The sequence below is a fragment of the Triturus cristatus genome, chromosome 6 (assembly GCF_964204655.1).
Source record: "Triturus cristatus chromosome 6, aTriCri1.1, whole genome shotgun sequence".
NCBI classification, from domain to species: Eukaryota; Metazoa; Chordata; class Amphibia; order Caudata; family Salamandridae; genus Triturus; species Triturus cristatus.
The window spans coordinates 1,477,789,996-1,477,817,513 of record NC_140589.1 but is presented as its reverse complement, the minus strand read 5'-3'; the positions used below and the strand labels follow the sequence as shown (position 1 = coordinate 1,477,817,513).

Here is a 27,518-nt window from a genome sequence, read left to right as displayed (position 1 = left end):
AGTGTCGATATGGTGAGTATTTCTGTGTGCGAGGAGTAAAAGGAGAAGGTTAGCATTGGCCCAGGCGCTTCCTGAGACCCCTCCCCGGGTCACCAAGCCTCCTGGACTCCCATTAGCATACATGGACGTACATTCAACCTCCAACCCTGGAGCACGCCCCGGCCATACCTGCTCCTATTCCCAGCCAGCCCTTTTCTGAGTGGTGCCTGAGTGCTTGATCCGATGGTTCCTGCAAGTAGAAAAATTGTTACGCTCCATTCCTGGACATGCTGACCCAGATCCCCGCACACTGACACCAGTGTGCCCTTGCCCTGTACCTGCTCCGAACCTTGGCAGGCCTGCCCGCTAGGCGTGGGGTGGCGTTCGGAGAACCCCATGCACTTCTGGAAGAGAGAACAGATACATGAAAACAGCCCATCACAATCACTGGTGTTGACAGTTAAGTGGTGGGGCAGGGGACCAGCAACCACTGGTCGCGGTCTAGCACCAGTAAATTGCTGCAGGCCTACAGCCTAGGTTTTCGTGGTTGCAATGCCTGACACCAGACACCCCCCCCCCCCCCTTGCACCGCTCCGTTGTCACTGCCGGGCCGACCTGCATGGCTGCTGCCCTCAAGAAACACCCTCCGGCCCTGAGACCTGTCCAACTCCCTAGCTCCAGGGCCCCACCGTTACCGCTATAAGCGGACCTCCAAGAGGGCCTGGCTGGGAGCAAGCAATTGAGACATGGTCCCTACCGAGCCTGGCCCGTATGTTGGGACCCAACGGAGGGCGGGTGATTGGCTAACCTGTGATCTCCGGCAGCAGTCCTCGGCACGACCTCAACGGCGTCAGGGCAGCATGAGAAAGAGGGTGAACAGTGGGCGGGAGAGGTATAAGTACTTTTCACCCCACGCCCTCCTGCACGGAAGTGACGCGTGCATGGGGGACCCTCGAGGGTCCCCAACACTGGGAGGCTGACTTGTGTGTCATCCTGTGGCACTAAGGGGGGCCGCCCTCTTAGGAGAGCCCCCTTCATGGGACCGGGGCAGGCCTGCAGTCTCACCAACAGTCTCAACTCCTGGCAAGTCTCAGGGGTCCTATTGATATAAATTGAGTGTTACACATGGAAATGATCATCTTACTGCTGGAACATTCATTTTCGGCACCAGCAGTTAAATTATTGCATTCCTGATCTAGCCCCCGTCCCCCTTTTTCCCACCTCAGCACTAAATACTAGTCATGTGAAGTCTTTAATTACCATTTACATTCCTGACCTGCCGTTTTCTTTTTGGGGGTTGGGATTGTTTCGAACTTGTTTCTTAAACGGTTGGGCGTGTTTCCCCGTAGATCGGCTGCCTCTGGTCGGAGTATCCAGCCCTCGTTCAGGCATCCCAATGAGCGGGAGAACAGCTGGAGCTCTCAGCGCGCGTCTCCATCTCCGCTGCTGCTCAAAACTGAAAAGGTGGCAGAACGGAAATATCGGCTTTGCTGTCAGGTAGGAAATGACAAGTTCAGAGCAAGTTGAGACCTAGGTTGCCTCCTCGTTGTAAAACGGGGGTTATTTCCTGTGCCCACCCACCCCTTATGTATATTGTGCCTACTATGCCTCTCTTTGCTATTGGTTTAACTATATGGAGTGCTCTTTTAATTTAGTGTTAGCCTCAGGACAGATTCCCCTTGCCCAGAATAAAAAAACGAAATCTTAAATTACATTCCAGGTCCTTAAACGCGTATTAATCCTTCCTGGAGCGTGTATATAAAGGATCACCCCTCAACATGATTTACATTCAGTCACATAAAACTGCCCAAAAATATATCGGTGATACTAAATATGCATGTATTTACTACTACTTTTACTAAATCGTCTCCTTCTACTTCTGAAATCACTACATTGTCAGGGCTTAAAATGAGACTGCAGATGATGTGGCGTAACAGCCAGAGGTGCCGACTTTGGAGCTGGTGGAACTAGGTGCAGTCTCGCGTCGGCTCAACATTCTGGGATTCTTGGCAAACCACATATTCTCCCTGTGAATATAAAATAAATTGATGTGTCTTGGCGTAACTGGTCCTCCAGCGCTCCAGTACCTTCAGGTCGAACGCGCGCTATATAAAACTGCAAAAAAAAATGGAAGTGACCCTCCAACTTTCTGGCGTAGATCAACATAGAACCTTACGTTATTTACGTTTGTAGTGTCTATTTTTTGCTATCTAGGGTGTTACATGCACCCTGGCTGTAACTGTGTAATGTCGAATGCATGCATGCTCTGTAAATTTCTCTCTGCACCGTGGTTTTTTTACTGGCATAATTTTTCCAATCTTGGAACGTCTAAGAATAAATATTTTTGAAGGGTAGTGGTTCATTTTAGGTGCCTCTTCCGGGACATCTCTGCCCCGCTCCCCGCCACTGACCGCGCGCTCCTCCTGCTTTTAAATATTTTTGTGGCTCGTGACCCGCCGTGCACCCTGGCAGCGTTGTTAAAGACCGCATCTGGGACCATTAGACTTGGCCACCGGACCCCTCCTTCCCCCTGGGGCTCCCTTGTAAATAGCTTCCCGGTGAGCATGGATACAGCAAGGGGAGGGGTGTGCGGCGCTAAACCTGCACCTCAGACATTTCACCCCCATACATCGTAGCAGCTCTTCGGTGGCAGGCGTGACCTGCTGAATAGGTGCATTAAGTCTGGATACAAGTAATATGTATAAGCCTGGTACAGCCCCCGAAAAATCCAGTTGACTAGTTGCAAATGGTTTCTTGTGCCTTTTACTGGTATCTAAATATTGCACCCAATGGGTCCTGCGGGAGAAAAGATACGAAAAATGTAGGCTGGTTAAACAAAACCTGGTAAAATCAGCAAATCAGAGACCAATGAAAGGTTCCAAGAAGCAGCTGGAATATTCTTAAGATCTGTACATAATTTGCCCAAAAACCCACCTGGAACCAGAAGAAACCATTTGCAGCTGGTCAACTGGAATGTCCGCCATGACTTCTGTAACACGTCTTGTAAAAACATATTTGACGCGTTTCCCTTCAGAACAGCTCTCGCTGGAAGCTGTCTCTGTTTGTAACACTGATGTCGGGCGGGTACAGGACAGAACGAGGGAACCACAGACGCGAGAGGGCGAGGGAATACACTTGTTGGAGAAGGGCGAGAGGTGGGTGAGAGTTGGAAAGCAGAACATTTTGTAAAAAGGAAACTATTTGAGAAACCTCTCACAAAAACAGGAGTTTCGACAAGATAGATTCCAAGAGATCCTTTGTACGGAATGCTTAAAAAAAATATTTTTTTCAACTTTTATGATCGACATTTACAGTAGCGACTGATTGATAAAGGCAATATAATGCATGAACCGTTACTACATGTCATAAGCATCGATTCAATATCACATACAAATCTCTCCACCCAGACTCCCCTCTTCGGTCCCTCTTGTGAACACGTGAAGCATCGCGGTCCAGGGGTTTCCAAGTCGTCGGATAGTTTCTTTTCTGTTCGTACCATTTTCATCCTGAGTTCTTGCGGGATTATGCAGAAGGGTCAGTCATTCATTCAGTTTGTTTCGACGCACAGCATGTTTCTCATTCTAAAGTTTATTCGCCATTTCGTGAACCTAAGGTGTAAAAAGCATCATTAGGGAGGTCGGTTGTTGGCATGTTATAGAAAGACTGCAAGTTCGGGGAGACTAGAAACGTCTGCAAGATAAACATTTCTTAAAGTTGCTCCTGAGCCTGTACCGCCCCCTTTAAGAGCATTCAATGACCTTTTTTTCTAGTAACACTCATTCACTACAACGTGTTTGCTTATTTCATGCCATATCTCTTTTTTCATGCCCTCACTGGTACTACTTATAGTAAGTAGTGTACGTTATACTACCTTGTCTCTTATAGGATGCAGCAACAGTGATTTTAGGAGTCTCTTCTTTCTAAATCATATTAAAAATCTCTAATTTGAAATTTAAAAAACATGAAAAATGCTTCAGTTGTTAATTTCCCTTACTACTGCTTTGCGACATGTTCAGAGGAAGTTTTAGATATCTGCTGGATCTCATATGATAGCAAAAAGGAGAATATACAGACGCGCTTCGCGCTTTCAGTGTTAATTTGTATACTTGTATGCTTTGGTAATTTGAATTGTGTTTTAGCATTGGTAGGGGGGGCGAGGTTAAAACCATATTCTCTCTCTGCAAATGCACTTCGTATTTTCCTTGATACCAACTCTGCCTCAGCTGTCTCTGTTACATACTAATGCATCAACAGCAGGCAGGACCCTCAGCAACAACCACATCTGCCACCACATCAGAGATCACAGCAGCAACAACAGCTGTCAGAACAGCAAAGACCACAGTTGCTGCAACAGCAGTTACCACAGCATCAACCTCAGCTTCCACCATAGCTAGGACAACAATAGATGCCAATACATCAGTGGCAAGCAGAACAGCGAACACAACGGACACCAAAGCCGGAACAAGAGTTGCAACAATGGTTGCCAGCAAAGCAGGGATAGCAGCTGCAACCACAGTTGCAACTACAACTGCCACAACAGCAACAATAACAACAGCAATCACCACAGCAACATCTGTTACCACAACAGGCAATATAGCTGTCACACAACAGCCACCACCAAAGCAGCAACAACAGCAAGAACTACAGCTGTAATGCAGTACGGATAGTGGGAGTGATCAAGCTGCCCACATGATGGGGAACAGAGCAATGACCGGAGCAGTACCCACAGCAAGGACAGCAGCATCAAGAACTGCTACTGCAACAGCAACTACAGTACTCTCAGCCACAGCAAGAACCACAGTAGCATATATGAATCTCAACGATGCCCAAAACAGCCGCACCCACAGCCACTACAAAGTAGCATAAACAGCTGCAAAAATTAGTCTCTGACAGACTAAAAACCACAATATGGATGACAGTTTCCATGGCTGCGGTAATGGCATCAGGAATCTGAGTAGTAGCCACGTTCGCCACCAGGACAGGAACAACAAAAACAACCAAAACTAAAAGCACAGGAAAAACCACCGCCTCACTGTGGCAAGGATAACAGTTGCACCAACAGCAGGGACCACAGCAGTAAACTCAACTGCAACCATAGTTGTAACTACAGCAGCAGCCACATCTACCACTGCACTAGGGACTGTAGTAGCAACAACAGCTGTTATGACAGCATCAATCACAGCTGCTTCAATTGCATGGACAACAGATGCCACAGTAGCAGGAACACAACAGCAAACGCATCTCCCAGCACAACAAGGACAACAGAAGGGACCACAGATGTAACAACGGTAGGTGCAATAGCAATACAGTTAGCACAACAGCATAAATCCGTGCTGCAACAACGACTACCACCGCCACTCCAACCAGTACCACAAAAGCAACAGCAGCTGCTACAGCTGCAAGAGCAGGACGGACCACAGCAGCAGCTTCCTTTTCAATAACGGCAGGTATTGCAGCTACCACCAGGGAACGGATCAGGACAGTAATAGCTACTATAACTACTGCAGGGACTATAGCATCAACAGAGCTGCCACAACAGCAGCAACAGTAGCTTCTACTACAGTAGGAACACAGATGCAGTAGTAGCTTGGGCTACAGACACCACTATAGTAGAAACAACACCTGAAACAATAGTTGTATGTACAGCTGCACCAACAGCAGTGACTACAGATGCCATCACAGCAGGGACAGCAATTGTGACTACAGATGCCACCAAGACAGGGACAACAGCAGCAACAGCTGCCAACAAAGTAGGGAGCACAGAGGCAACAAGAGCTCCCACAACACCACGGACTGCAGCAGTAGCCGCAGCTGTGAAGTCAGCAGAGACAATAGCAGCAACCACATCTGCTTCCACATCAAGCAGGGAATATAGCAGCAACAACAGCTGTTGCGATGGAAGCGTCCACAGCTGCTGCAATTGCAGTGATTCACCTGGAAGGTAGCAGGGACCACAGCTGCAATCATGGCAGGGAGACCAACAACAATAGATGCCACAACAGGGGATCCTCAGCATTAACAATACTTTCAACCACATCAGGAACAACAGCGGCCACACTAGTAATAAGCACAGCAGCGACAATAGCTTCCATCATGGCGGGGGCAGCAGCCACAACAGCAACTGCCAACAAGGGAGCATTAATAGTTATGATCACAGTGGTAACTGAAAATAAGATTTTAAAAAAGTGATGCATAAATTGCTTTAATTAAACTTAACCACAGGTAATTATTCTGGGTCCAATTTCAGCCCATTTTTAGGTCTTTTCTACCAAACAGCCCATGCTGTCTTGTTGCAAAAGACCTTTCGTGTGCTTTCCAAGAACTTACAGTGGGCTTGCAGCATACCCATTGCATACCAATGATTAACTTTATTATCACAACTTTTCGTTGCTTTTTATTAGATGGCTTGCCTTTTTCTTCTTGTGTTTATCTCTTCTCTGGAACTTAGCCTCTTTAACACTATTTATATTGGGTATAATGTAACCTTCCACTGCTTACCGTTAAGGAACGACTTTTTTTTATTTTTGGTTAAGCACTCCATGAGGGTGCATGTGATTTTAAGCTTTTGCCCTCATATATTTTCCCCCATCCAATATCAACCCCATGTTAAATGTTTCTCTTTCCACGGTGCGCTACTCTCTCTCTCTCTTATGTACTTCCCCTACACCAAACTCTCCTGCCCCTGTGCTCTGTCTTGCCCTTGTGTGCATCTCCCCCAAACTCACACTTTGTGTTGTTGTCTCCCTTGTTTGCAGCTTTTCCTCTCCCCTCCCCTCCCCACCCTGCTTTATGTTTATTGTTATCCTCACGCACACCCCATTGATTCCCCTCAAACGCTCCCCCTCTTGCTCCTCCATTGCCCCCGTGACCCCTGCTGTCGTGTCTTTACTCTCAATGACGACAGACACGGAGGGTTCTATATTCTCGTTCTTTATTTCATTCCTTACACCAGCATGTCATTCCCTCAACTGCCGACCTGACCTCCTACTCCGCCTCTTCCTGTCGCCCCTCGTCCTCCCCTATCTCCGCCCATCCCGCTCCGCCCATACAACCACTAGACCCCACATCACTACATCTCCCCCTTTGTTAGCAATGACCGGGGTCACTAAAAGTTACATCTCCTCAATCAGCCGCTTGGGCTGGCAGATCGTTTGTCGTGGACGGAGTGTTCGGCCTTCAGGCACTGTGTTAGATTCTGTTCCGGGTGGCTGCCCCACTGGACTGTCACCCTTGCTCTGCGTCGCAGGCTGCAGAGTTTGTGAAGTTGTATGTTGCGACTCTAGAGTCTCTTGTAGAGCCGGGCTACACTTCTGAAAGTGAGACACATTCCGAGTTACCCGCCTGGTGTCTGACTCTGCTGTCAGCATGGTGCCTTTCTGACGAGTGACCGTTAGAGGTTCCGCTCTGAACTTGCTGTCTGTCTTCTTGGACTGTTCTTGTTTGACGATCACGCAGTCCCCTTCGTGGAACGAGAGAGAGCGGGCCCGCCGTCTCTCATCGGCGTACGCTCTCATGGTGTCCTTGCGAGCTTTGTCAGTGGCTTCGACCTCCCGATGAGTACGGTTGGGAGAAATGGGTCGCAGCGCTCCCTCCCAAGTGGGTATCCGGGTCCTGACCGGGCGCCCCAGCATGAGTGTAGCAGGGCATTTGCCCGTGGTGGCATGCGGCGTCGTCCGGTAGGCTCGGAGCACATCATTGAGGGCCGCCTGCGGGTCTCTTTTGTCCAGAGCAGCCTGTTGGAATGTCCTTTTTAGGGTGGCCATGAACCTCTCCGCTGTGCCGTTGGCCTGCGGCCATAGGGGTGTGATCCGTCGGTGTCGCACATTCATGAGCGTCAGGAAATCACTGAACTCCCGGCCATTGAACGGAGGCCCATTGTCTGTTTTCACCTCCGCGGGTAGACCCCAGGCTGCAAATACTTCATCCAGGATGTTGAGCGTGGCAGCTGCGTTGGTGGATGGGACGAACCGGGCGATGGGAAACCTTGAGTACTCATCTATTATAACTAGCACGTACTTGCCCGATGACATGGGGCCGTAGAAGTCCATGGCCAGCTCTTGCCATACTCCTGGTGGCAGGGGTGTCATCTGGAGTGGAGCGGGTGGGTCTCCTTGCCTTACCACTTGGCACTGCAGGCAGTCTTTTAGGGTGTGCTCTACCATCTTGTCTAGGAAGGGGAACCAGACACGTTCACGAAGCGCTCTTTTCGTCGTGACTACTCCTCGATGACTTTCGTGTGCCAGGTTGACGACTCCCTGTCTCAGTTGTTGGGGTATCACAATTCGAACGTCTCGCAGCAGTAGGCCATCAGGTGTGACGGATAGTTCTTCGCACACATTCCGGAATGCTTGCCACTCCTGACGCCTTGTGGTGTCACCTTTTCCGTCCTCCACCTCTTCGTGCCGCCATCTGTTCGTTCGGACCCTTTGGATTACCTGCTGCAGCATGGTGTCCTGCTGGGTGGCGTCCAGGATGGCCTCCAGGGGGACCGCCGGTGGCCGCGCTTGGTCCACCACAAAATGGACATACTCGTCTGCCATGGACGGCGTGTCTCGCTGAGAGTCTTCTGGGTGGCGCGACATATAGTCAGCCGGGTTGGCAGCCTTCCCTGGCTTGTGCACGATCGTGAATGTGTATTCTTGCAGACGGAGTCCCCACCTCTCAATGCGGGGTGGCATCTTGGACCGGGGGTTGCCATAGATGGTGACGAGGGCTTGGTGGTCTGTTACCATGGTGAAATGCTTCCCGTAGATGAACACATGGAAGTGCTCACACGCCCACACCACCGCAAGGCTCTCCTTTTCCGGCTGGGAATAGGCTTTCTCCGTGTCGGAAAGGCTCCGGCTGGCGTGTGCCACAATGTGGCGGTGGTCTGTGTCCTGGTCATATTGAGCCAGGATGGCTCCTAGCCCGACGGGGCTTGCGTCCACTGTGATTTCAGTCTTGCGATCTGGGCTGAAATAGGCCAGGCTTTCCACCGAGCCTACCGCACTCTTGATGGCCTGAAAGGCATGCTCGCATTCGGGAGTCCACTCAAAAGCCTGTCCTTGCTTGGTGAGCGTGCGAAGTGGGTGGCTTATCGTGGCATAGTCTTTGATATACCTCGAGCAGTAACTCGCCATGCCGAGGAAGGATCGCACGTCACTGACGTCAAGTGGACTCTTGGTGCTGTTCAGAGTACTCACTTTGGCAGGATCTGGTTGCATTCCGGCTCCTGAAAAGATGTGGCCAAAGAATTTCAGTTGCGACTGATGGAACTCGCATTTCTCCTTGTTGAGCGTGAGGTTAGCCTCCAGGAGAGCATGGCAAACCCTATCTAGAGCCGTGTCGTGGGCCTGGAGCGTCGCCCCATAGACTAGAATGTCATCGCTGTAGTTCAGCGTATTTGGGATGTGATGTATCGTTTGCCGGATCGCTTCTTGGAATATTTCAGCGGCTGATGAGATGCCGAAATTCAGTCTCTTGTACCTGAACAACCCGAGGTGCGTTGCAAACGTTGTGATATAGCGGGAGCTCTCGTGCAGTTCCAGTTGATGATAGCCTTTGTTTAAGTCCAGTTTGGAAAACACCCTCGCCCCATTGAGGGCGGCAATCATGTCACTTAGGTGAGGTCCGGGATGGCGTTCTCTCTCAATGGCGGTGTTGGGCATTCTCATGTCCACGCAGAGTCGCACTTTCCCGGGTGTGCCTTTCTTTGGGACGATCACGACTGGAGATACCCATGGTGTGGCGCCCTCCGTCCGTTCGATGATGCCGGCGTCCAGCAGGTCTTGTAGCTCATCCTCCACCGCTTGCTGAAGGTGGAACGGGACCTTCCGCGGGTGTTGGGCAACCGGGCGGACCTTGTCATTAATGTGGAGGCGGATCTGACCTCTGTTCATTTTCCCGAGTCCAGAAAACAGTTTTGGGAACTTGTGCACGGTGTCATTTTCACCAGTAACGCGGTACAGGATTTCCACCAGTTTCAACCGTTCAGCGGTTGGCAGACTGAGGAGACAGTCAGCTTCCGGTCCCTCGATGACGTGAATCACGGCCGGGATGGATGTTGTCCGGTGCCTTAGCGTCGTTGAAAACTTCCCCAGGCATGGGAGCGGCTTCCTGGACATCCAGGTGTAGACACGCACATGTGCGGGATCGAGCCGAGGCCGAGGGTTCATTTTCTGATACTCAGTCACTGGGATGTAGTTGAGGGATGCCCCGCTGTCCATCACGAACTTTGTGGGATGCGTGCCAACGCAAATGTCCAGCCGAGGGTATTTTTTGAGCTGATCGGGATCGGCAATCATGTTTGCATACTCTACAGAGTATTCGTGTTCACTCTAAGGTGATTCGGAGTCTCTTGACGGTGATCTTCTAGACCATCTTGACGACCGTGACTCCCTGCTCGACTGGGAGGATTTGGAGGAGGACTTCCGGCGGTCGCGTACCGCCCGCGCGTGGTGGCGGCGTGTCTCACCTCTTGGTGACCTCGTGGAGGCTTTTTCCTTCTCCCGGCGATAGTCGCCGCACATGGTCTCAAAGTGGTTGTTGCGACCACACTTGTGGCACTTCTGTCCCAGGGCCGGGCACGCTCCGATATGAGGGAAGTCGTACCCGCATCGGTAGCATCTTCTCAATGGCGCCTTTTTTCCCTGATCCTGGCGCCTGCTTCTCTTCCCCGAGTCAGGCCGTCGATGACCGGGGTGACGGTGGTGTCTTGATGGCGGCCTAGCTTGTCGTTCCCGCTCTCTCGACCACCGGCGAGGGCGGTCGGTGCGTACTTGACAGACTACCTCCTTACGGTCCACGCGTCCTGCCTCCATTGTCTTGGCTTGCTCTTCGGTCTGATCATGGAGTCTCGTGATCTCTTCAATTTCATCCAGCGTGTGGCTCTTTTTTAGTAACTTCCTGCGCAGCGTCTCCGACTGGCAGCCGTCAATCACCCGTAGGCGAATGGCGTCATCCGTAGAGAACTCATCGAATTCACAGTGGCGCGCCAGGCGCCGCAACCTTGTGATGTACGAGCCCATGACTTCATCCTTTTCTTGTCGCGCTCTTTGGAATACGTAGCGTTCATAATCTACATTCTTCTTGTGCACAAACTTCCGATCCAGGGCGGCGCGCACATTCGCATACGTTCCCGCGTCCGCAGCGGGGAGTTCCTTTATCATCTTGCTGACATCCTTGCCCACGAGGTTCCGAAGTGCGATCAGTTGATCTTCGTCCCCTGTCACCTTCGAGCCCTTAATGTAGTCCTCGAAGTCTTCAATCCACTCTTCCCAGCGAGGGCCCATGCTGCTCCCGACCACGAGCGCTAGAGGTTCTGGGGGGCGCAGGTGCGTCATCCCCATGATGATTGGTTTCACATCTTGGCGCGCTGGAGACTGGGCTGGGGACCCACGATTTGACATCGCGGTGTGCGCGTGATGCGTGCAGCGGCAGCGCAGAGCAGGTCCAGGGGATCCCTCGTGGAGTCTTGCTCAGTATTTAGGGAGATCCCCACGTTTCTTATTTTTTTTTTTTCTATTGTATTTGCCTGTGCTTGATGATATTTCACTGTTGCCTGACTTCAAAATGGCCGCCCGGGCCTCTTTACATGGAGCGTCTGAGAGTCCGCCTGACTTTAAGATGGCCGCCGGTTGGGGAGCGTGTGCAGACGTCCCACGTGGTGCCGGGCTCTCGAGTCATTCATTCCAGGGGCAGCGCGCTGCTTGAACGGCTCCTCTCACGGTCAGTTTCATTTACTGTTATTTCTTTCACTCACGGCTTCATAGGCAGGCGGGCAGTCCTCACGTTCGCTGCTCCAATCAATCTGGGGAACACGCGCGCCGGCGCTTTCACTTTTCTTCTTGCCTGTCACGGCGGCGGTCCTCCTCACCACAGGGCGCTCGCTCCCTCAGCGGCTTGCCACAGCGGCGGTCCTCTCGCACTCGCTCAGGCTCTTCACACGCTGTCGCGGGTGACGGCGCTTTCGCTGGTTCCTTGCTACCAGCCTCTCATCAGCTTACTCGGCGTGCTGGTGTTTCGGGGAGAGCATCCAGCTCCATCCCACTCTCGTCGCCAGCTGTCGTGTCTTTACTCTCAATGACGACAGACACGGAGGGTTCTATATTCTCGTTCTTTATTTCATTCCTTACACCAGCATGTCATTCCCTCAACTGCCGACCTGACCTCCTACTCCGCCTCTTCCTGTCGCCCCTCGTCCTCCCCTATCTCCGCCCATCCCGCTCCGCCCATACAACCACTAGACCCCACATCACTACACCCTGCCATATTATTTTTTATACTATATTTAATTTTTTTTGTAGGGCCAGCCAACAAATTGCTGTGAACCACGGCCTTAAGAAACCAAAACACTTTTGCGCTAGTTAAATTACTCTTTTGTTAAATTTACCAATCCATCTCAGTTCTATAAATGAAAACAAACCACAGTGAAAGTTATTTGAAAAGTAAACCATGCCATTTATAAAGACTGAAAATATTGAATTCAGTGTACAATTTCGCGCCAATAGCTTGGCACTCTCATTATATAGGTGAGGCCTATTTCCAAAGGAAAGGCAATATGTCTGATGTTTAAAGGAAAACACTTGCCATGGCCTAATTTACTTTCCAAAGAACTGAAACAAGCTACAGCCATTTGTTCCTAAGTAGTTGCCCTGGGAGCAGATTTATGGGCCTCCAGGATAAAAGAACACTCCTTTATGGGCCTCCAGGAGAAGTGAGAGCCCCTTTTCAGTCATGTTAATTACATCTTCTGTCTCAAACACCAGCTGAGTGACTGCAGCAGTCGGCCCCTCGTCACCAACACAAAACCGAGCTTTTGTGCAATAGGCGCCGATATGCAGGAGATAAAGCAAAAACAACCCTTAAAGTCTGCTCTGCTCTTTAGTCATACATTGGAAAAAATATACCTGTAGCAGAAAGTTTTACAGACAAGCTGGGCAGGTTTGAGAGCAACACAGAGCGCAGGTATTTGAGGGGAGGGAAGGAAGCATCACATGAGGGACAGCAAGAAAACACATACTCTCTCATGGAGTGCTGAATGAAAAAGAAAAATAGTACCTCCCTAAAAGTGAGCAGTGTGAGGATACACATCAGCCAATAAAAGGATGGTAAAGAGGATATGCCCCAGGAGAGGGACAAACACAAGAAAAGGAAGGCAAACATTCGAATAAGGATCAAGCACATAAGTGTGACAATAAAATCAATGACAAGCAATAGGTGTATTCCATGCCCACTACGTTTTTGGTATGGTACACCAAACGCTTTCACCTACAGACATCTAAAAGCTGCATTTTAGGTGAGCAGATTAAAACCAGACCTAATAGCTTTGCTAATACTTATTTGAAATGTGGTCACAATATTTCTATTTTCAGGCTGTGAGGGTTTTAAAAACGCTTAGCAAAGATCACTAGTTTATTTGTTTTGATGATACATGTTAATTTTTTGAGTATTTCTCCCTCATCATGGTTTATTTCAGTCTGCAGAAGTCCAGTCACAGTAGGTGTCAGTTTGTCTCCCACTAATGTATAAAGCAAATGAAATTGAGAGCCTTCACGATGCTACCGTACACTTGAAGGCGAAGTTTATCTCATTCTTGAAAACTTGTTTTGGAGGGTAATTCATTGTTAGGAATTTCAAGCATATATTTTGTATGTGATATTTTTGTCATAGCAATACCCAGCACAATAAAATTACAAAATGCATATTGTCTATCAACATATTCATTTGTTGAGCAGGTAAACTTGGGCTGAACCAACTAGGTAGGTGGAAGGGTGAGGGGCAGTCATTCCATTTGTACAATAAAAGAGCTCATACTTTTTATTGCTTTAACTGGCCATATACATGGGAGAGAGGTCTATAAAAGTAACTATTGGGTTCAGGCCCTTTGATCAGGAATTAATATAAGTTCAACAACTAGACAGGCTTCCCTCTAGCAGATGCTGATCACCCCCCTCCCCCGCTGTGCTCAAATGCCACCAAGCACATTAGGTCTTCTGGGACATTTTGCTGCTTGGCTTCCCACACATGCGATGTGAGCTGGGATCTCCTTGTATTATATAATGTTCTAGCCTTCCCCCATGTATATTAACCTATGTCACCTAGGTGCTGAGAAAGTCCTTTGTGTTGCTTTTTATTTAAGCTCTGCAAGGTATTTCTGTCATAGTAATTACTAAATACGAAAACAAACTTAAGCAGGAGTAGTAGTAATGCTATTACTATATACCATAACAAGTGGTTGTCTTATTATTATAGAGATGTTAAGTTTCAGAACACAAAGGGGAGATTCAGCAAAGTCCTGTCATCAGCTTCTCATTCATCAGTATTTACTTCATGCTGATGCAACTTCTGCCATTTAACTTACTGAAAATCAATGTGTTCCCTCAAAAATATTGTTTCAAAAATATCGATTGACACAAATATCATGTAAAAAATATTGTGATCATAAGAACATAGTGGGACAGAATGGTGAGGGTAAGAATATATTTTATTTAAGCATTTTATATCGTTTTTTAAATAGAATTCTACTTAATTTCATTATCTAATTATTTTGTCATTAGTTTCTGTGTTATAAATTGTCATAATTGTAATATTTGTAATTAGTATGTGTAATTATGTTCAGTGTAGTTGTTTTTGATTAGATACATTTGATGATCGAATTTGTGAATTATTTATTTGTTTTACATAGTTTGGGTATTGATTAATTATATTATGTTTTATTTTTTTCTATAATCATTAATTTTAAAGTATTATTTTAAAAAATAATGTGTTATTTCAATTAGTTTTTTGGTTGTTAACATTTTAAGTAATAGGGTTCAAAAGGTTTTTACATTTATTTTCAATTGACAAAATATTTTAATATAAGGTAATATATATTATAATTCTTTTATATATATATATACATATATATATATATATATTCACTGAAAAAACCATAGGTTTCAGACATGTTATAGTTAGCGGAAATTTTACTGATAAAAAACCAATGAAATTCCCCCGTTATAGTTAGTGCAGGCAACTATAACTCACGCGACCGCAATCCTCTGCTGATGCTAATACTGTATTTAGACACTTATTTGCCCATGTCTTCTTCCATAAATTTTTAGCTATACATATATTACAAATATTTTTTTTTCATAAAGACACATATGTCATCAGCAGAAGATTGTGGTCGCGTGAGTTATAGTTGCCTGCACTAACTATAACGGGGGAATTTCATTGGTTTTTTATCAGTAAAATTTCCGCTAACTATAACATGTCTGAAACCTATGGTTTTTTCAGTGAATTTGCAAGGTTTTTTAAATGCTAATTCCTAACTATAACGTGTGTGAAACCTATGGTTTTTTCAGTGAATTTGTACGGTTTTTTAAATGCTAAGTTACTTTACGCCATTCGTGGCGTGCACGCCCACTTAACGCAGTTCGTTCCGTGCGCGCACGGTGCGCTTCGCGCACCGCGCGCCCACTTTACGCAGTTAGTGCCGTACACGCAAGGTGGGCACGCAGTGCGCTACGCGCACCGCGTGCCCACGTTACGCACCGTGCGCACATGGAGGACATATTATGCGCTTCCTTGTGATAGGTAATCTGTTAAATTTAATTTGTAAGTGATGACAATAATATGCCATGCACAGAGAGTGTTTTTTTTTTTTTTATTAAAATTTTTAGCGTAAGCGCCCCGTACGCGTACGGTAAGCGTAATCGGCGAAATTTTCAAAAAAAAAATTTTTACCGTTTTTGGCCTTGGGGGATCTTTGAGGACTCAACTTACATGGCTATGTGCATGGGCGCTGTCTAAACAGCCCCTTTATATGTTTTTTGCCTTTGTTTACAGCCCCCCCCCTCAGAGTGCGAGAGAGAAAATGGCGGCCGCCGCTTCCTGGTTTCGACCGATTCGAATGTTTACTTAGATGTAACAGCCAATCAGAATCGCGCTCGCGCACGCCACCGTACGCGTACGGTAAGCTTACGGTAAGCGTACCGTAAGCTGGCTCAGATATATATATTGATTTAAAGGCTATTTTCTCAGAATCTACTGACCAGATTTACACCAAACCTACAAAAGGCACTTCCTTGACCTGAGGACTACCTCTCTGCCAAATTTCTAGTAATTCTGTTCAGCCGTTCGGGCTGTAGCCCTGTCTAAAGGTCCTATGGAAAAATGCATGGGAAAAACGCGTTTTGGGACCCCCCTTTTATCTCAGCCCCCGCTTGACGAATCCCCCCGAGACTTTCAGGGTAGGAGCGGAGCGTAGCGCCCCACCTATTTTGAGAAATTCGCGAGGATTCGTCGACCGGCGCCAAAGTTATTCAAAATAGAATGTTGCGGATTTCCTATGGAAACAGGGTCCTAACTATAACTACCTACTGGCGACCGCCAGTAGGTAATATATATATATATATATAATATAGCTATATATTTACATTATCTATATATATATGTGTGTGTGTGTTTGTACATACGTATCAGAGCTTTTTTACCTGTGCTGTATTGCTTAAAAGCTTTTTATAATCTTTGTGCTTTACATTCCATGCATAACCTATCTCTGAACTTTTATAGCACATTTTATATATTGCTTTATTGTATTTATAATTAGTAGTATATGGGTATGAATTTTGGAACATATGAGCTTTATTACGTGAACACAAACACAGAAGTAGGCACCTTGCACTTTATTTTCATTTATTTACATGTATATACTTATATCTATACATGTGCAATATAGTGGTAGCATATGAGATCTCTATTCATCTGTGCTATATTCAATAATCGGAATGCATTTTGCACTTTATCTCCCTTATTTCCTTTAATGCCTTTATTGATGAATTTTAAGTGACCCCCTACTGTTATAAAAAGATATTAGATCATCTGTAAATGTAGACTTATCCACCTGTCTGTCCATCCTGAAAGTTGAAATCCATATGTTGTGAAAATAGGTTGGTTCAATGGCCAAAGTATTTCAAATTATGAGGTATATTTGTGTACTTTGCAGTGATTTAATTTACTAATTTTTATAGTGAGGAAACATCTCAATCTGAAAAGGAAAAATCATATATGTGTTTTCCCCTTTGAGATGAACATAAAGGTGTTTTAATTGGTGATGGGAATGGGAGCAGCTGTCCCTTTAAAAATGACACTCTATGCACTAAAACTTGATGACCCAGTAGAAGGCTACGGCCGAAACGCGTAGGTCTGCCTAAGGGTTTACATGCACCTTCCACTTTGCATTTGACTGCTGAAAAAACACAATGAAAGCAGTTGAAGTTTGAAAATAAACTGCTTCTCCAAAGATTCCTGTGTGCCGTCCTTCTGTTTCTCCTTGGATCACAGTATTTTGTATAAGCAGGGTGACTTCTAGGAGATCTGCTGATACATACATACATATATATTTTCAATGAAAAACCCAAAGATTACAACTTAGCTATAGTTAGGAAAATGTATTTATTCTCTCTATACAAACCAAAATTAAACTACATAAACATTAGAAATTCTAAAATTATAGCTATTCCTTACAATTACAAGTTATGCACAGCCTTCATAATATTATTACTAGCATACCCCTATACACACTGTTTTCAGCTCACTAACCGCACAACTATAAACTATAACTCGCTCCTTCTCCATGCACTGCTTATACCCTTTTATATTACATCACTTATACCATATGAAATCATACCATTTATAACATCACTTATAACATCTCGAATCATTTCATTTGTGAGATCACAGTGCCCAGAAGAAATAAAGTTATAGTGATATTTCGTCATACAACCAAAAGTGAAACAGCGTGGCCCTGGACCTTGTTAGCACTCTCCATCATTTGTCACCAAGAACATTTAGTATGGGTGATCTCTGCACCAAGAATCACAGGAAGAATGTAGGAAATGTCAATGCAGTTGCAGTACTCGCAGGTTAGCACTTACAACAGAGGTTTTAAGGTACACAAGTTACTTGCTGCTTGTGAACATTGAGAGCCCCGTTGGAACACATGAGTGGGTAGGAAAGGCTCCGTACCACCCAAGTGGAAATGCACTTAAGGTGAATGGTGCCCTCAGCCCAGTACCATTGAGGAGGAAATGTTACTTCTCACAGATACTGTTTCAGGGTGTGTGAAACCCTTATTTCGCTAATATTCCACAGTTAATTGTTGCCATGTTGTTCCTTTCTGCTCCACCTGATCATTAATTATCTAAATTTTTCATATTATCACCATGTCCCATCTGAACATTATTCTCTACTTTTTCCACATTATCTTCCTCTCCCATCTGACCATGAATGTTCTTCTTCACATATTCCTGCCTCCAGAACTCATCAGAATCTGTTTGAAACTGCAAAAAAGTAGCTTTTACTAGACTCTTGTTCTTGACTGTCTATTATTTTCACTGTTTTGTCACATTGCTTTGTGTTGATTGTTATGCCTCCGTCTCCCATCTCCCCCCTCAATATGACTCCAGTTTGAAATTGTTTCAATGTGAAACAGCCTCATACAGATAAAGACCAGGCCCACTACATAACTGTTTTCCTTTGTCAGGATGTGGGCATGTCCTCTTTGAATCCACTGGAAAACATTATCTTTTTGTTATGGGATGATTATTGCTCAGGAAAGCCTTGTAGCCCAAATCAACAACACAGCGGATTGTGCACTGACTCCCAAAACTGAGAAACAGACAAACTCTTCGCAAGCAAGTATTTTTGGAGCATCATAGTTTCTTTAAAGTCCTCATTACTGTTTAGATAATTCAGCCAATGGCAGTCAGTACCACGGTGTACCCAGGTATCCCCTATGTGCCGGTCAGTGAGACCATCCACTAGGTATCCCAGTATTGCCCTATTCAGGGCCTGCATGTAGGTTCAGAGGATTCTGGGCCTCCATGCAGAGTCAATGCTCTGCTGTAGTGCCCCATACAGGTCCAATGCCAACAAAAGTCTCGAACAAACAGCAAAGTGGCCAGGAACCTCCGATCTTTCAACCTCGCACTGGCCAAAACCGCGCGCATCCACAGAGCCAGAGCAGGCGGAAGATCCTTTTCTCACATCGCAGCCAAGACCTGGAATGAGCTATCGACAGACATCAGGCGCGCCCCTTCCCTGAACACCTTCAGGAAGACCCTCAAGACCTGGCTCTTCGGCTAAGCAGTCCTGCTGCCCCCCCCGCGCCTTGAGACCCTCACGGGTGAGTAGTGCGCTTATAATCCTCCTGATTGATTGATTGACTGCAGGGGATAGGACAGGGCAGTGCAGGCATAGGTAGCTGCTTACTGACAGTTTCCGATCTGTCCTGCTCAGGTCCATGCTACTTTCCCTCATTGATGGTCTGTCTCTGGCACACTGCCTGTCAGGCTCCAGCATGCAAAAAAGGTAGAAGGTATAGATATATTTTTCCCTCTTGCGAGCACAGACATTTAGGGTCGTTGGTGAAGGTAAACCAGCTGCAGCTGCCTTACATGCACACTGTGCATATGGAGAGATGGCCGAAGCTCAGCATGCACTTCGTAAACATCCAATGTGTCATTGGAACGGCCAGTAACTAAGCTGATATCCTGAACTTAATTGTGGCCATACTGACAGTGACAGCGATGGGAGGTAAGATAAATGTAGCTCCTCCTCACTTTCCATAATGGATAATACACCACTTATCTAGCTTTAGCTTGAGAACCAATTTTTTAGAGTAGGAGAATACAGTATTAGCCGAAAGAAAAGTCATTTTAAAAAAATCAATCTGTTTATTAAATAGTTTGCAGAATTGTGTGGATTTATGGGAGGATAAAAGAGTTGAAAGGACATGGGCAACTCCAGATTTCAGTATCAAGTTTCCATTCCTCTCTAACAATTGTTTTGACCCAAGAACAACATTGCTATATGATTCATATTCCTAATTTGGCATACTTTTAACACTGGCTTCTTCTTTTTTTCCCCTGCCACTGCTAAGTAGAGAGAGGAATTGGAAAGAAAAGATGGCAGATGATATGGTTAAACACAACTAGTCAATTTTCGATTCTTCTTTTTTTTTTACCCGCTCTACAAATATTAAGCCGCAGGGTATTCTAGCTGCAGATAGTTTTGCGGTGCATTCAATAATGAACAACCTTAGGTCTTTTGCATTTCAATTTTTATAGAGTATCTAAAGGTATGCCTTTCAAACACATCTTTAAATCTGTCTGAGCAATCTGTGGGCGCTTTGCCTTTACTCTGCTTAAAATTCAAGATCTTGGCCCAATTGGTCTGCACTGGACACACATCTGCAACTATATTTATCAATGTTTGCTTTGCAGAATTCAATGATTCATCATTGTTAGGGTCAGTCCTTGACCATGCCGACTTGTCCACCAATCTGTCTCTCATTTCACCACCAATCACAATAGCCGATTTACATCCACCCGGTTGGGTCTATACACTTCAGACACACTCTTCAACTCCTCTTGGAGCTGTGTTGGATTTTCTGTAATATTGTGAAATTGCTTCTTATTACTCATTGGAATCACTAGAATGTGGTGATGGCAAATGCCTGCTAGCCAGTCCTCTGTGGTCCGTCGTAGGCTTTCTCTAGTGATAGCAGGGCTGTGCTCTCAACGATCTGTGCACCCTGCAGGGACATACCACACTTGCGCTCCAGATTGACCCACAGTAGTGGAATTGACATCTTGTGTAGTCACCCGCACCCCTCTACAAGGGCTTTACATTCAGTCAGTTGCTTCGCTGCGCTCGCTTGCACATTACCTCCTTACACTGCAGTTGACGGCGGTCCAGCAGGCACTGCTCCATTTCTCAGTGTATCTGTGGTTGCAACTCTGGCTTTCTGGGCATGTGGAGCATAACCAGCAAACCTTTCTCCCTGGGCTCCTCACTCTTTCTTCTTTCTATGTGGTTAATCTTGGCATATAGATAGGGAAAAGCCCTAACTTTACTCCTAATCGGACTAGATAGATACTCCAGTATTTTACGTACCATGGAGCTGGGATTCATATTTGCTTTTATGTGCCTCCTCATGCCATTGTAGGAAGATGTGCCATTTCTGGGCATCTGTCTTGTTTTTGGGATCCTTCAAATTCTTCTGCAAATTCCCTAATCTTTCTATTTCACAGGTACCATGTTCAGGAAAGGACTTCTTCCCATTCTTGCTAGTGAGCCCCACCCACTATTTTAAATGCTTGCATGTGCCTTTAACATACTAGTGATAAATAGTGTTGGCAGGAGTTAATTTGGTGGGAACGTGCTAGGTTTAGACTTTTCAGCCCTCATCACTATTTCCTATTGGTCATGCACACACAGGTAGTAAGGAAAGAGGTCTGCGAGCCTTGTTGCCACAGCGCTTCCCATAGAGGGCGAGTAAGTAAGGAAGTGGAAGACAGTAATCATGGTATACGCTGTTAGGGCTTTCGTGGTATCAAACAATGTGGTTAAGATATGGAGTTTGCTATCCGAGGACTGGATCGTCACCTTCTCACTTCGATAAATGGCTGTATAGTTTTCATTTGTGGTTATAGTAATCTGAGACAGCAGGTTTTCTAATAAGGGATTATTTTGTTGTTTGAGACCAAAAGGGAAAGGCCATAGTTTAATCTTAAGGTAGACCAGTCTGAGGCTATGGTATTTGTCCCTGATTAATGATTTCAGGTTGGTCATCAAGGCTTTGTGTTTGTAGTATTTGAAGCCAGATTTGGATAGGCTTAATGGGTGAATGGCTTGGAAAGGCTTGATTGAATAGGAGCTGAAGTGCTGTTGCCTGCGTCTTCGACTCTCACCTGATATGAAGCCCTCTTTAAGCATATGAAAAATGTGTAGGTTTAAGATCTTGAGAAGCATGTTCAGTATAGGATAGCCACATTTGGCAGCTATGGGGTACCACTCAGTTACACAGAGAAAATATGGTAGTAAGATGTCAAATTAGGTGTAAAAGATCTAATGTCACCATTTGGTTGACAGTAAATTGAGGTGCAAAATTATCCTTGATCAAACGACAGTTTAAGTGTGAAAAGCATTTAGGAGCAGGCTTTGAATTTATGTGAAACATTAGATTTAGGTGTGAAATCACTTTCAGGTGCCAAATCATCCTTGGTGTAAAATAAGCAGGGTTGTGGTATCGCTTTAAGCCTGGATGGTATCACTTTAGGCCTGGATTACAACTGCCCTGGATTTTTTCGATCTTTGCGTAAACACCTGTTTGCGTGAGGGAAGAAAATAACTAGTAGTGCGAAGTTTACTGTGCTTGGTAACTACCTCAGATGCTGTAAAGTTCACATACCCCAAATACATTTCAGCAGGGTAAATCTGGCGATATTTACCAGAGGGAAAAGGCACAATAAGTGCCAGGTCATGCAGACTTTGGTCCCTTATGCACCAGAATTTTGCAGGTAATGCACCCTTTTGGGAAAAACTCGAAATAGATGCTATTTATCAACACCTGATACATTTTGAACCGTGTGGTAAGGTGTTATGAATGTCACATTCAGCAGAGAGGCATTCATAATGAAGACCCTAATTTTAAAATCACATTTAGGAGCAAAATCACATTTAAGTGCAAAATCTCATGAAATGAAAAAAAGTTTGGAAATAATTTTAGGACTACAAATTACATACAGGAGGAAAAAGATATTTAAAGGCAAAATCGCGTTTTGGTGCAAAATCACATTTAGATGCATAATCACCCTTAGTGTAAAGTGAGCAGGTGCATGGTATCACTGACAGGTCCAAAAGAAACCAAGATGTATTGACTACATAAAAAAGAGAACACAACATACCCGTCAGATAACTTTTCTTTTTAGGTTTCGATTGACACTGCAGCTGTTAGCAAGACCTAGTGTTACCAATTCTTTAACACAAGCATAGAGTGGGCTTTGGCTTCTTCCAGAGGAGTATTTCTCTCTTACGTCTTGGCGTTGGTTGTTTTGCTCTATCATACTGTCCTGTGGGAAGTGTTTCTCTTGACATGCATGAGAGACTATTTTACTTATGAAAACTACACTCAATCATCACACTGTTTGTCATATTCAATAATTTCTCTCCTGTGTGCTTTCCATACAGAAAGCAATCCTTTTAAGTAACTTTTCCTTTTCCATTCTGGTTGCCGTGGCAAATGACATCCGTTGCCAGGTGGACCAGGGTGGCACAGCCATCCAGGTTATGCTGGACCTGTCAGCGGCATTTGTCACGGTATCCTCATCCTGCTTGGTGCAAAGATTGGACCAGGCAGTGGTGAGGGATACTGCTTTGGCTCTATTGGGTTACTTTCTTACCAATAAGATCCAGACCGTAAGCTGTGGTGACTTCAGGGCAGAGCCTTTTCAACTCCCCTGTGGGGTTCTGCTGGGGTCTTCCCTCAGCCCTACCTTGTTTAATCTTTATGTGGCCCCGCTAGCAAAACTGGTGCGGCCATTCAGCTTCCAGGTCCTGTCCTATGCAGATGACACCCAGATCATTGTATCGATATGCGATGACATGCTATCAGTGGCAGAGAAATTCAAACTCTGTATGATGGCTATGGGCATCTGGATGAAGGAGAAGTCTGTAATTGAATGGCGAAAAGACGGAGAGCCTGGTCTTTTGGGCACAGTATTCATTTGGTGCGGTCAGAGCTGTGGTGGCCAGAGATGTGTGGCCCCTTACTTACTCCAGTTGTCTCCACTTGGATAGCACCTTACTCTCTATTTGTGGTAGTGTGGGCGAGCAGTAAGCTTTATCAGAGGGTAGTGTTAAGCATTTGTTGTACACACTCCGGCAGTAAATGATGTCACACACTCAAAGACTGAACTCAGACCAATTTGTTTGTATAAAAAAAATATTATTTAGTTATATTTAATTCTAAAACCAAGCCATGCCTGGTGCAGGTAAGTGAAATAAATGCTTTGCAAAATCTTATGCAATGTTTTACAATTGAATGCAGGTTCAAATGCAGTTGATTGAAATACAGGTAAGTCAAAATGTTGAAATTACTTTTCAGTTACTTTAGAAATTACTTTGTACGTTACTTTTCAGATTACTTTTTAAGGTACTTTTTCTACTCAGTGTGATATGCCTAGATATCACACTGGAACGTTTTCAAGAGAAAAGGTACGTAAATCGGTTTTTGTACAGTTGCAGTTTTTCAGGTTTTCATACAAATCAACTCCACACTTTGAACATTTTTCAAGGAAAAACAGTCAATGTATTCCTATGGAGAGAAATTAAGTTATCCGTTAACAGGTAAGTACTTTGTTGTGGGAGTTGGTATTTTGAGGTTAGAACCAGGGTTCTCCCAGGGTCAAGGATGCACTTTTGAAACACCCTCAGCGGCACTAGGGCATCCAGGTGCAGAGTGCTGAGGCCCAATGTTATCCAATGGGGGATAGGTGGCTAGGAAGACTTTCAGGAGGAACCAACAGCTGGGCAGGTAAGTTGGAGTGCTCGGGGACGTAGGTAAGCCTCGGGTTCTTTTCTCCAGGGCGCAGGGCGGCTGGATGCAGGGGTGTCTTTTGAGGTCGGATTTCACCTTACCGAGGCACTCCCTGTTGGGGGGGGGTCTCCGTGCATAGCCTTCAGGCGACGTCTGGAGTCCTGGAGGGGTCAACCCACAGTGGACTCGGGCTCTGAAGCGCTGGGGGACCTCGCTGGGACTGTAGTGCCACCCGGATTCGAGCAGTTGGCGTCGGGTGCAGTGGTGGTTCCTGGCGTCGGGTTTCTTTGTTCTCAGCAGGCTCAGAGTCTGTCTTGGGAGCTTCTTTTGAACAGAGCTTTTGTTCACAGGAGATCCGGTCTTGGTTGAAGGCAGTCAGTCCTCCCAGGGTTCTGGAGGCCGCTGGCTGCAGGACAGGGCGACTTCTGGCGCAGGATCTCTGGAAACTGCAGATGGGCTGGTAGGGCTGGGGTCAAGTCCAGGGGAGGCTCCTCCACGTGGGCGGAGGAGCGTCGCTCCACTGCCTTCTCGCAGTGCGAGAAGCAGAAGCATTAAATGGTATTATGAATACCATTTTCTGTTTCTTCTTCTCACGCTGCGATAAAGCAGAAGGCAGGGTTTGGTTGGGGGGGCGGGCGGGTGTGTGGGTGGGTGGTCCTACTCCAGGTTGGGGAGGAGTGACTTGCCCACTGTTGTGGGCGCTGACTGTTTGGTCGGCCCCAGGGCCGATCAAACTAGTCATGCACACTCTGCATTTTCTCTACATGCAGCCTACATGGAGAAAATGCCCCCCCCATAGACGCCTGTGGGGTCAGCGTCCCAGCCAATCCCAACGCTGCCATTGCAGCGTTGTGATTGGCTTAGGGGAGTGAGGCTGCCTGCTTCCTATGTGGAGAGGAGAGAGGAGACGCGACGCCGGACCGGAGGCAAAGGTAAGTTTAATTTTTTTAAAAATTAAATTAACACCCCCGCTTCCCAGCGTGACCCCCTCCCAGCGTGACACCCCCCCCCCCCGCGTGACACCCCCCCCCCCCCCCCCCCACCTGCGAGTCATGCCGGCCGTGACTTCTCAGTAATTTCCTCTGCTAGGCGTCTTCTTTTGTCCTTCTGTCTTCTTGATTTAGGGGTCTCGAGGCCAATGGGCTGCTGACCTTAGGGTGACTACACCCTTGGTGTGCTTACGCCACGTAGGGGAGTGAGCACAATCCCTAATCCTTATTGGGAAGTGCCTACCATCTGCAAGATGGTGGGCACAGAAGAGTGGGCTTCACCTCGCCTCACCCATCTGAGTGGTGGAATTGGCAGAGGTGGGCACACCTTCTGGGCTGGCTAATTCTTCCCGCCTGTCTTTCCGTCGAAAAGGAGGGGACACAGGAAGGGGGCATGCTCCTGCTCCAGGAGAGGCTGGGGGTCGCATTACAAGGGCGGCAAGGCCCTTGAAGCTCCCCTGCCACAGATGGCTTTTCCTGACCTGGAGGAGGTGTGAACACCTACGCCCAGGAAATGCTTTGGGCTGGGCTCAGGGAGCGAACACCCTTGTAGTCCACAGGACGGAAAATATGACATGATTTAGGAGACTGGCTTGTTGCAGGGTTTGAAGATCAAACACAGGGAAGCTACCACGGTGTTATTTAATCAATCACCTTGCTACCAGTGGTCACTTCGGCACCCGTTAGCCACTCCATAACGCATGGCTAAAAGACAATACCATTGCCAACACCAATATATCTTGGATTACTGAGACCAATTGGCTTTGCCAGGGCTTGTTTGTCTTTGCAGACCCTGCTTCATGGTGGCATTTTGTTACAGCTGAAACAAATTCAATGGTGTCATGTTTATTAGTTAAATGAAAGCTTGAGTGTATGAGGTGAATCCATGATAATGTGACTTGGTTAGTCATGAAGTGGATTAGAGGGGTTCATTCTGTCCCAGCCTCCTGAATTTTCCAGCAGTCTCCCCCCTACACATGGTTGCACCATGCACCACCATGGTCAGTTAAGTGTAGTAAGCATCTGTGAGGAGTTGGAAGAGGTGTGTGCGTGAGTGTGCCCACATTTGTCTCTGTCATTGGAGTGAGAATATCCAAGAGCTGTTCTTTGAAATTTTTGCTGCAACCGAGTGGTTGGAAGATGGTTCTTGGGGAAAGCACTCCATAGGTCAGCAGGAATTGAAGGAGGATATGTTCATGATTTGTGTGTGTGTTTTCCTTGATCTCTACCATTACTAGGTTGCGGGCACACTAGTGGCGCACACTGCCAGGGATTATGATGCTCTCCTATTCGAGCAGGCGATCCACGCTGAAGAAATTCCCTCCAGGTAGGTGTCATAGTGTCTGGCTACTATCATGGGTTTTGCTGTGATAGGGCGTCTGTGGCACGTCACATAAACTTAGTGGCATTGAACAGAAGAAAGCAGGACATTTTGACAGCTCAAAATAGATGTAGAAATGCCAGGATGGCATTGGCTAATGCCTTCGTGGGTGCTTACGTTTACCTAATAAACAAGAAGTGGTATTTAGAGAATTATTCTTGTGTGAGGAAACGTCTTTTAACTTTCCACACACATGGGACACACGTACATTTTGTTTATATATATAAAAAAAATCGGCACATAGGCCATAAAAGCACATAAACAGGGTTTCATTTCATAACGTGGCTGTCTTGTTCTGGCTTTGTTGTATCGCCCGATGCGATCACAACGAAAACGTGCACTTTAACTTCTAGAAAGAGCATTTTTAGCTGAGGGAAGCAATTTACCCCAGTGGCAGAACCTTGAATTTGTTGTGCTACAAATATGCTATATTGTTTCAGCAAAATATTTCTCCCTCGATTGGACTAAAATAAAACGAGTTGTATGTTTATTCCACTTGTTTGCATTACATTTCCTAGGATACAAATGACTAGAACAGCTATTTAAGGGTCATGTTTATGGCTCGTTGCTTCCTCTTGAAGCCCTATAAAGTTACAACATTCCTGTGGCCACATATGGTTTCTAACTGCTCTCGGCCGGTCGTTTTTCAAGCTGACAAGATTGCTGTAAAAAGCACGACTCCATCGGATCAGCGCTCTTCAATAGTGGCTGCTTGGCATTCAGAAGGATAGCTTGATAAAGGCCTCAGAGTAAGTGCCAAATATGAAACCTATGGCCGCAGGGTCATCATAGGTTCATCGGTGCCTAGAGTAACAGGAAT

At 46.2% G+C, this 27,518-nt stretch overlaps 1 protein-coding gene across 3 annotated transcripts in view; it reads left to right on the top strand.

Moving 5' to 3' along the window:
• Positions 1-1,342: 1,342 nt before the first annotated feature.
• Positions 1,343-27,518, top strand: part of LOC146821570 (uncharacterized) — a 352,265-nt gene continuing 326,089 nt past the window's right edge. The window contains exon 1 of one of the 3 annotated variants that reach the window (XM_085612586.1): positions 1,343-1,476. The gene's annotated coding sequence lies outside the window, so the exon portion shown is untranslated. Of the gene's footprint in view, positions 1,477-3,045; positions 3,135-27,518 lie in introns of those variants that run through there. The other 2 variants (XM_085612587.1, XM_085612588.1) reach the window with 2 other exon arrangements.